This window comes from Trachypithecus francoisi, unplaced genomic scaffold (assembly GCF_009764315.1).
Source record: "Trachypithecus francoisi isolate TF-2019V2 unplaced genomic scaffold, Tfra_2.0 Lachesis_group21, whole genome shotgun sequence".
Lineage (NCBI taxonomy): Eukaryota > Metazoa > Chordata > Mammalia > Primates > Cercopithecidae > Trachypithecus > Trachypithecus francoisi.
In genome coordinates, this window is record NW_022681467.1 from 39,735,926 (window position 1) to 39,745,553 (window position 9,628).

Sequence of the window (9,628 nt, forward strand, 5' to 3'; positions counted from 1 at the left end):
GGGGACTAGAATTATTCCCGGGGACAGGCTGGGTGTTGACCAGAAGCAAAGGATGACATTTGGGAAGTTGCCTGGCTGGCTGCCCGCCCTCTGGGGCCTGTGCTGGGCACTGCAGACCTGCCGCCTCCTTTCTGCCTCAGCTTCTCTTGCAGGCTTCTGAGGCCAAAGAACTTCTGCCGGGCCAGACATCCCAACTCCCTCTAAGGAGGCCCTCAGCAAGATGCTCATTCGGTCCCTTGCATCAGTGCCAGGTGGAGAGAATGTGACCAGGGCTATCCTGAGGCTGGGAGGGTAGGGAGGGGAGGTAGGAAGGAGAAGGCAGGACCTGTCTAGACCAGACCAGACTTCTATGCTCAGGTGTGAGGCTGCACAGCCCCACGGGACACCTCAGATCTGGGAGAGGGAATTATCTTCCCTGTGAGAGTGGCGACAACACCGTCAATAACAGCTCAGCCCTGGCCTCATGTCAGCTATCGATTGCTGCCTAATGAAGAATCCCCAAGCTTACGGGTTACAATGATTATTCATTCTCTCTCACAAACCTGTGGGTTGACTAGATGGTTCTCCTGCTCCACATGGTTGGCTAGAGCAACAGGACACTGGAGTTGGAGCGAAAAAGACAGTTTCTCTCCAGATTCAGAGCTCAACTGAGATGACTGAAACATCTGGGGTTGACGGGGCATCTCTCTTCTCTTTCTCCATCCGTGTGGCCTGTTCATGGAGCCAGCTTGGGCTCCCTCATCACATGGTGGTCTTAGGAGCACTGGGCTTTTTTGTTGTTTTTTGTTTTGTTTTTGTTTTTGTTTTTGTGAGATAGGGTCTCACCCTGTCACCCAGGCTAACATGCAGTGGCATGATCATGGCTCACTGCAGCCTCGACCTCCCTGGGTTCAGGTGATCCTCCCACCTCAACCTCCTGAGTAGCTGGGACGACAGGTGCACGCTGCTATGTCTGGCTAATTTTTCTTTTTCTTTTTTTTTTTTAGAGAGAATGGGTCTCACTGTGTTGCCCAGGCTGGTCTTGAACTCCTGGGTTCAAGTGATTCACCCACCTCAGCCTCACAAAGTGCTGGGATTACAGACGTGGGCCACCATGACCAGCTGAATTGGACTTCTTACATGGTGTGGTAGGCTGAATAGTGTACCCCCAAAATTCATATCTGCCCAGAACCTCAAAATACAACCTGATGTATGGTTGTATATGACCTCATCTTAACTAGTTATATGTGCAAAGATGAGAACAAAGTCTTTGGAGATGTAACTAGTTAAGATGAGGTCATACTGGATTAGGTTAAGCCCTAAATCCAACGTCAGATGTCCTTCTAAGGAGGTTAGAAGACAGACACACACAGGGACGAAGGCCATGTGAAGACAGAGGAGGAGACTAGAGTTATGCCAACACCAGCCATGAAATGCCAAGGACTGCCAGGAGCCAAGAGACAGGCATGGAACAGATTCTCCCCCAGAGCCTCCAGAAGGACCCAGCCCTGCCAACACCTTGATTTTGGCCTTCCAGCCTCCAGAACTGAGAATACATTTCTGTTGCCCTAAGCTGCCCAGTTTGTGGTACCTTGTTATGGCAGCGCTGGGAAACTAACTTGCATGGTGGCTGGGGTCTGAGGATGAAGCAGAAGCTAATGGCATCTTGAAGGCTGAGCCCAGAACCAATGGAGCATCACACCGCCATGCTTCATCGGGCAAAGCAGGGCCTCTCAGCGTAGGCACCATTGACACTGGACTGGTCTCATTCTGTTTGGCGAGGGCAGAGGAATTGAAGGAGGTTGCTCTGTGTGTTCCAGGATGTTTAGTGGAATCCCTGGCTTCTACTCATTGCCAGTAGCACCCCCACCAGGCCCAACAACTAAAAATGTCCCCAGAGATTGCTCAATGTCACCTGGAGGACAAAGGCCCCCTGGATTGAGAACCGCTGGGTTAAAGTAAGTAACAGGATCAGCGCAGCTCCCAGGGGAGGGGCTGCACGAGCGCGTGAACAGCAGCAGGCTCTGAGGCCCACCAGTGGGACAGTCGCCCGTTTCAGGATCACCTGGAACTTGCCTTGAGATTTGCAGGATGTACCCCACAACCCCCAGATCTTTTTTTTTTCCTTAGAGACAGAGGTTCCCTGTCGCTCAGGCTGGAGTGCGGTGGTGCGATCATGGCTCACTGCAGCCTGGAGCTCCCGGGCTCAAGCAAGGCCTCAGCCTCACGAGTAGCTAGGACTACAGGCACAAGTCACCATGCATGCCTGGCTAATTTTTATTTTTGTAGAGATGGGGGTCTTGCAATGTTGCCCAGACTTGTCTCAAACTCCAGGCATCAAGTGATTCTCCTGCCACTCAGAGTGCTGGGATTACAGGTATGAGCCACGTGCCTGGCCCCCGCCCCCAGACCTTCAATCCCACGGGTTCCACCTTAGGAAGTGAGTCCCGGGTGGGGGTGAGAAGCTGGCGCCCAGGTCCAGGACCCCATGGAGGGTTACCTGTGACTTTGGGTGCTTCTGCACACTTGTTGCCAACTTGAGATGCCGAATTCAAACCACCGTAGAACTGCTCCCTATACCAGGTGAGAAGTGTAGGAAAATGGTTTGAAGCCACGTGGTTTGCCCTGGGCAGTCTAATGGGCAAGACATGAATGCACATGTGTCCAGGTTGGGCACTGCAAAAAGGATGCCACATCTGAGGTCAACAGGGCAAACATACTAACTCACATGAGTGGCAGAGGTAAAGATTCATGGGCTTCCACCCGAGTCCTGGGGCAGCATAGGAGAGCCTCTGCCCACCTAAACCAGTGCTGGCAGCCCCAGCCATGCCACATGCTTGGGAGAACACGTTCACCCTGTGCCGCACCCTCCGCTGCCCAACCCCAGACCTACATTGTGGCCTCAGTGTGGCAGGTGGCTGGCGGGAGCACACCAGCGTCGGGGGTAAGGGTGTGTGAAGCACAGAGCGTGGCATCTGTGTGTGCAGCGGAGTTCACCTGGGAGGAAGCAGCGTAGCATTTGCCTGATTTCTTGTATGTTGCATACACGCTGGACACTGATTTAGAAGGGCTTTTTTTGCTTGTTTTAAAATGATACATTTTCACATCTCCATCTCTGTAGCCATGACCCAAAACAAAATGGAATGTTTCCATCACCCCTGATAGTTCCCATGCACCCCTGTTCATCAGTGATTTCACCCACCTCCCTCCCCACCACCTCCCCAGGTAAACACTGCCCTAACTGTTATTGCCATCAACTGACTTTGCCTCCTTTTCTATCGTTTTATATAAATGGACTCATATTGTTATCTTTTCTGTCTGGCTTTTCTTCAGCACCATTTTTTCAAGATTCATTCCTGCAGCTGTGTATAGCCATCCCTTTTATTTTTCTTTTCTTTTCTTTTTTTTGGCAACCAAGTCTTGCTCTGTTGCCAAGGTTGGAGTGCAGTGGTGCATTCCTGGCTCACTGCAACCTCCACCTTCCCAGTACAGGCCGTTCTCCTGCCTCAGCCTCCCGAGTAGCTGGGATTACAGGCTTGCGCCACCGTGCCCGGCTAGTTTTTTGTATTTTTTAGTAGAGATGGGGTTTCACCATGTTGCCCAGGCTGGTCTCAAACTCCTAGGCTCAAGTGATCCACCCACCTCAGCCTCCCAAATACCTTGTACTTTTTATTGGTGTGCAATATGATAAAAAAGCTTGGTTTATGAAATTGCAGTTCCTAACTGGATGCTACTGTTTACGGCCCAGTGCCAGACCCCTACCCCCCTCCTCTCCTTCCCTGAACTCTATCTCTACACTTTAGCCATGACCACTGTCACCCAACTCACCTACAGTGAGCATCCCATCCCGCCTCAGTCCAGCTTTCCCCCAGGGCCACCTGTGATTGTTCACACTGCACAATGCCATCCTGCCTCCAACAAACCCGGGGGGAGAGGTGACAGATACCTAACTACCCTGCTTCGATTATGATACATGGTATGCATATACCAAAATATCACATGTACCCCATCAATATGTACAAATATTGTATATCAAAGATGGAGAACTACTGTAAAAAACAATGACTGGAGGAAGAGAAGCCTTTTTCCAGTTTACACCCTGGCCCGGCCTGGCTGGCAGCAGGTTCTCCACTTCCCACAGCCAGAGCCCTTTAAAAACTGGTTTGGCCCCAATGCCATTGCTGCAGCTGGAATGGGCACAGCTGGCTCATCTAGGACAGAAAGCGCATGGCCAGCTTTGTGTGAAAGGAGAGGAAACTCTTCCCCTGCACATAGCTGCTGCTGCTGGATTCCAAATTCCTTGTCCTGTCCTCCCATCTTCCCCGTATCCTGCCCCAACTTATCCTTGAAGCACTGTTCCACTGCAACCCTGCACACTCCCACCAGAGCCATGGGCCACCAGCCACCACCCTTGCAGGGGATACAGTGTGGCAGAGCACATAGGCCACGCCACTGGCAGTTCAGCCACCTCACGCAGCCTCAACTTCCTCATTTGTGAAATGGGCATAATGACAGCAACTAGTTCATTTGGTGAGAAAACATAAGATAATCTAGGTAAAGTCCTGGCACAGTGCCTGGTGCACAAGTCGTCACCGAATATTACCTTTTGGTTGATCTGTGCAGGACAGTTCTCCAGGTGGCCTTGGGCCAACCCACCAACCCAGTTCTCCTCACCTGTCACCCCACCCCCGTCCCCCCACTTTTTTTTTTTTGAGACAGAGTCTCACTCTATCACCCAGGCTGGAGTGCAGATATGCGATCTCAGCTCACTGTGCAACCTCCACATCCCGGGTTCAAGCGAGTCTCCTGCCTCAGCTTCCCAAGTAGCTGGGATTACAGATGTGTGCCACCACACCTGGCTAATTTTTGTATTTTTAGTAGAGTTGGGGTTAGGCTGGCCTGTGTGGGCCAGGCTGGCCTTGAACTCCTGAATTCAAGTGATCCACCCACCTTGGCCTCATAAAGTGCTGGGATTACAGGCATAAGCCACGATGCCCGGCCACCTGCTTTCTTGCTTAATTCTCAGGACTAACTTGGTGAGTGCTAGGAATGCAACATCCCGAGATATGTAGGAACTGGTTACAACAGCCCAGGCTCTATTCCCCTTTCCCCTACAAACAGAGTATCCTTAGGTGTTTTAGCCCAGCCTATTGTGTTACCCCTGAAGTATACAACCCGGGCTGGGCTATCTTTTGGGGTCTCTCAGCTGTGGTACAATTGGGGCACACACAGAGACTCCATTCACGCTGGGGAAGATTTCCTGAGCCTGGGGGACTGGCCTGCAATGAATCGCAGGCTTCTGTTGTCCCTTGCTGTCTGTCTGTAAGTACCAAACCCATTTCATGTAACTTGTGTGCGTGGGGGTTCTGCCTCACCAGATTCAGGCAAGCTGGTCACCAGTGCACAGAAACTCTACTCCACAACCTGGAATCTAGTTGAAACTCTGGCACTAGTGCCGATTTGAGTGGGCTCAATGCCTGGGCAAAAATGCACTTCTACCCCTGTCCTTCAGTTTCCCCATCTATAAAAGAGATGGTAGGCCTGTAATCCCAGCACCTTGGGAGGCCGAGGTGGGTGGATCACGTGAGGCCAGGAGTTCAAGACTAGCCTGGCCAACATGGCAAAATCCCATCCCTACTAAAAATACAAAAATTAGCCAGCTGTGGTGGTGCACGCCTGCAGTACAGGTAACCCATAAAGTCACTTCCAAACCTCACATCCTATAAAGCTGTGATTCCCAGAGGCTGAGAGCTCACTGCTACTTTTGTACTTTCATTTTAAATATTTAAATCTTCAATCCATTTGCGAGTGACATTAGTACAAATATGAGCCATGGATCTTTTTTTTTTTTTTTTTTGAGACGGAGTTTCGCTCTGTGGCCCAGGCTGGAGTGCAGTGGCCGGATCTCAGCTCACTGCAAGCTCCGCCTCCCGGGTTTACGCCATTCTCCTGCCTCAGCCTCCCGAGTAGCTGGGACTACAGGCGCCCGCCACCTCGCCCGGCTAGTTTTTTTTTTTTTGTATTTTTTAGTAGAGACGGGGTTTCACCGTGTTAGCCAGGATGGTCTCGATCTCCTGACCTCGTGATCCACCCGTCTCGGCCTCCCAAAGTGCTGGGATTACAGGCTTGAGCCACTGCGCCCGGCCGAGCCATGGATCTAAGTTTACTTTTTCCCCAAATGGTTGCCCAGTTGTCTCTTTGCTATGTATTAAATGTCCCATTTCACTTTTTTGAGTGACACTCCTTTAATTAGAAAATTGGGTCCATTTCTGGATTTTAAAATCTTATTCCATTGATCCATTGATTTTACTGTAGATTTTTAATATACTTAAGTATTTTTGTGGGTTAAGCAACCTCTAGTTTCTTTCTGAAATATTTTAGACATAAACAGTACAGAGAGAATATAACTAGCACCTAGGCAACCTCTACGAATCTTAAACTTCAGTCAGAACTCAACCCCCTTGATTACTGGAAAGAGTCTGCTCTTCCCAATAATTATAATCAAGGTTCCCACGTGTTTCATTCTACCAGTTGCCATCCTCCTCTGAAAGTAGCTGCTTCAAGTTTATCATTTCCATTATTTAAACACAAATGTAAATATCCACGATATATAATATTGCTTTATGTGTTTTAGAATTTTGTGTAAATTTCTCTTACTATCAATATCATTCTCCACTTACAGGTTTTTGAGATATATGTAATGTTGGTATATGTAGCTTCTCATTCTCATGGGGCTAAGAATTAAATGAAATAATCCTTGTATGCAATTAGAAGTGTCTGGAATGTGATAAACAAGGTTAGCTGTCGTTATCAATGTCACTGATCATTATTTTTATTACCACCATTCCTACAAAAGGGATCAAAGGGATCAGAGGTTCACACATGACCTTGTTGAGGAGTCACAAAATGGAGCCTCGATTTCTTTTAGGATAACAGGAGCTGTTTTCCCTGCTTTGAGGTATGTTTGGATGGGAACAGTGGGCTCGGTGTCAGCTGTTCCCTGGTGCTGTGCACAGCTTGCAGGAATGGCTCTGATTTTGTTTAATGACTCTGGATAGACTCCCAACTTGGCCATACGACTTGCTCTAGCCAATGAGACAGCAGCGAACACTATGCAAGCAGAAACTTGAAAAGTGCTTGCTCACTGGCCTTGCCTTCTTACTGCTCTTGGTCAGACCCGTTACCATGAGAACAAGCCCATGCTAGCCCGCTGGATGATGGGAGATCCTGCAGAGAAAAGGAAGGTGCCCCACCTGACATCAGAAAGCCGTGTGCCCATCCAGCAGCCAACTTCAGATGAGTGAGTTCCAGCTGAGATAAGCCAAACTTGGCAAAATCGCAGAACTGCCCACATGAACCTACCCCAAACTGCCATCCCAGAGTTGTGAGCTCAATAAATAGTTGTATTAAGTCACAGAGTCCGGGGTGGTTTGTTATGCTGCATAAGCTAGCTGATACACCTGGTTATCTGACAGCTCCACCAACCACTGACTATATTCGCAGACTTAACTCTTGGTTACGTGACCAGAAAACAATATTCCACGTGCGTGAACCACAACCCACAAGAGACAGGCTCCCTTTCAGAAACATCAAACGAAATTCAACATTTGGCAGGTCTGAAAAGCTCTCATCCATACCATGAGTGTGCAAAACATGCCTTGACCGATGATAATCACCAAGGGGCACCTTCTGGGGGATGGTGGTATCCCTCCCAAAGAGCAGACGCTTCCCAAGGTAACCACAGGTGATGTATAGGTGTTTCTAATTGGTCCTAATCCCAAATCCACGTCTGAAATCTCACCTCATACCTACATATGAACTTCATGGCTGCAAACACCACACCTGGTCACACCAGAAAGCAGAGTTCCCAAAAAGGGTAGATGTCCTTCTGCACACAGCAAAGACATGTTGGGCCATGCCTAGAGGAAAAGGAGGCAGAGGCTGCAGAGCTGGAAGCTGAGCTGTTTCGAGGCCCTGGGCTGTCAGATCACTGTACACAGCCTTGCCAGGAAATGCCCCACAGTCCCACATTTGGAAGTGAACAAGCTGGAAGGGTGAGTTTCCAACTGGACACAGCTGGTGATTATCAAGATAGTGACCCCAGAGAATGGCCCTCAGACTCTGCAAGGCCCATTCTCACCACAGGTGGAGTTATTTGCCTGCATAATTGATGAAGTCAGGCCCTCTCTCCTGCCCACAAACACAGAGGAGGTACCATGCGCTTCCTGACATTGTGGCCTCAAATCCCACAACCACAAGGGCCATCCATTTAGGGACAACATTGATGTCTGCCTCAGGAAGTCGCTTCCCACTCCACCTGCCTGGGAACACTCCCCTCTGATGTGACTGCTTCTGGACTCATGTTTTAAACAATTCCTTTTTTAAGGGCCTGAAACATTGGACTAGAACCATCCACCCCCCCCCCAAAAAAAACGCAAACCCACAATACCAAGTACTATACAAAGGTGCTCTCATTATGCTTGGCTCAAAATGATTCACAAGAGGAAAGGAGCCGACTCCATATGTACGCGTGTCTAAGAATAAGACAGAGACGCTTTCTCTACGCGTATGCTTCCCAAAAATTAATGAATGAAATCTCTCATCCTAGTCCTTTACAGATTTATCTAAGGTTTCTTCCTGTGTTTGAATTCCTCTATTAGAAAAAAATTAATCAAAGCAAAATGTCCCTATGGCTAGAAATTAAATATTTATGGACATATTACAGAAAGCAGTAATTTGCCACCCCCTCTCTCCACACCAATGCAATTCTCACAGTGTAATTCCTGGTGACTACCTAGTATAACTCTAAGTAATATATTTATACCATTCTTTCTTAATTTATCAGCTCTGACATTAGTTCTTCCCAAATTCCTCTAAAGGTTTTGATAGATTACTTCGATTTTTTCCTGCTCCTTGAAACATCACACCTTTAAACAATGCACTTAAACCTCAATTAAATGAGCTTTTCTATTACAATAAATTTTGTCTCCCTACTACAATTGATGAAAACTCCCTTCCACTTCCCCACCCTTCTTTCATTTTATACCTTTTGATGTCTGTTAACTGCATCATAACTTTGACCTGTAATTAACTCCTTAATTGCCAGGCACTATTCTGTGTACTGGGGATACAACCTTCGAGAAGACAACATTCCTTCTCTCGTGGAAATGACCCTTTAAGGGAAGCAGAAAATAAAAATATAAGGATATGCAGAATTTCTGAGAATGAAAACACACTGGATATAAACAAACAGTCATGTGCAAGAGACTGTACCTAGAAGCAGGAAGCTCAAAACTAATTGGGGGCCAGGTGCGGTGGCTCACTCCTATAATCCCAGCATTCTGGGAGGCCGAGGCAGATGGATCACCTGAGGTCAGGAGTTCGAGACCAGCCTGGCCAACATGGTGAAATCCCATCTGTACTTTAAAAATTAGCCAGGCGTGGTGGCACATGCCTGTAATTCCAGCTACTCAGGAGGCTGAGGCAGGAGAATCACTTGAACCTGGGAGACAGAGGTTGCAGGGAGGCAGAGGTGGTGCCACTGCACTCCAGCCTGAGTGACAGAGTAAGACTGTCTCAAAAAACAAACAAAAACACCTAACTGGGGAGGTCACAGAAGGTCTCGCCCAGCAGACAGCACCTGAGCTGA